Here is a 1,257-nt window from a genome sequence, read left to right as displayed (position 1 = left end):
CAGTGCTCCAGTCTATTTGAATAAAAATTGGTTTATGGTCACTAAAACTTGTTTCCACATATTTAATTTTCCCGATAATACCTTCAACATTTCTTGTGCATAAAATAAAATCAATTCTTGTCTGACACATACAATTCCAGACTAACTGCCTCCTTGATTATTCTTTAGTCTTTTCATTCCTTTCTCTCCTCATATTACTTATATTACTTTCTTCCATTAATAATTTCAGTTATTTTCTTCCTTTATCATTTTTAAAAACCGCCATTTCTATCTCCATACATCAATCATATTACTTTCTTCCATTAATAATTTCAGTTCTTTTCTTCCTTTATCATTTTTAAAAACCATTCCCTCAGCCATTTCTAATTTACTAAAAACAGTATTAAAATCACCCATCATAATAACTTCTTCGTGTTTCTTTAAAAAATCTCGTAACACATTAAAATACTCTTTTTTCTTCTGTCTTCTGTTGGTGCATGAACATTAACCATAATTATTTTTTTCCCCTCATACTTCATTTCAAACATTTCCCGTTTCCCGTCTTTGTCATTATACATGGTTTTACATGATACACCAGTTTTCTTTTATTAAAACCGCAACTCCTCTTCCCAGCCTCCCATCACCATTATTATATAAAATCCCTCCACTCCACCGTTTCCTTATTTCAGTCATGTACCCTTCCCTCCAGTTAGTTTCTTGTAGTAAAATCACATCTTCTCCTTTACACATTTCTTTCACTTTTTCAAATTTTCTTATGTCCAAAAGCCCTCTAGCATTAAAAGTAACAATTCTTAAAAGCATAAAACATATAAAAACATACGTAAAACCCATAAACTCAGTCCATCTCCTCCAAACCCTTTAACAACTCATACTTATTCGTACACTCAATACCATCATTTTTAAGCACTCTTTTTCTTGCAGTCTCTAAATTGAGCATTACCTTTACAGATCTTCTTCCTTTTGATGCTTTCCCCTGTGTTTCCTCGTTTTCTTTTACTTGTTCACTTTCCTTTGTAGCAGATTGTTCCTTATTACTCTGATCATTAAGTTCCACAGTGTCCAACATCTTTTGCAATTTGTCAGTCATATCTATCTGTGTCCATAAAATTCCCTCCTGTTGTGCATCGCTCAATTCTTTATTCCTTTGATCGTCCAGTTCCACAGTATCCAAAGCACTTTGCAAGCTGTCAGTCAAAACGATCTGTGTCCAAATCCCCCCGTCCTGTTGTGTTTGTATGTCCTGTTCGTTACACTCTT

The sequence above is a fragment of the Sinocyclocheilus anshuiensis genome, unplaced genomic scaffold (genome assembly GCF_001515605.1).
Source record: "Sinocyclocheilus anshuiensis isolate Anshui unplaced genomic scaffold, SAMN03320099.WGS_v1.1 scaffold2354, whole genome shotgun sequence".
NCBI lineage: Eukaryota > Metazoa > Chordata > Actinopteri > Cypriniformes > Cyprinidae > Sinocyclocheilus > Sinocyclocheilus anshuiensis.
The sequence above is the reverse complement of the archived record's forward strand: the minus strand, read 5'-3'. Positions refer to the sequence as shown.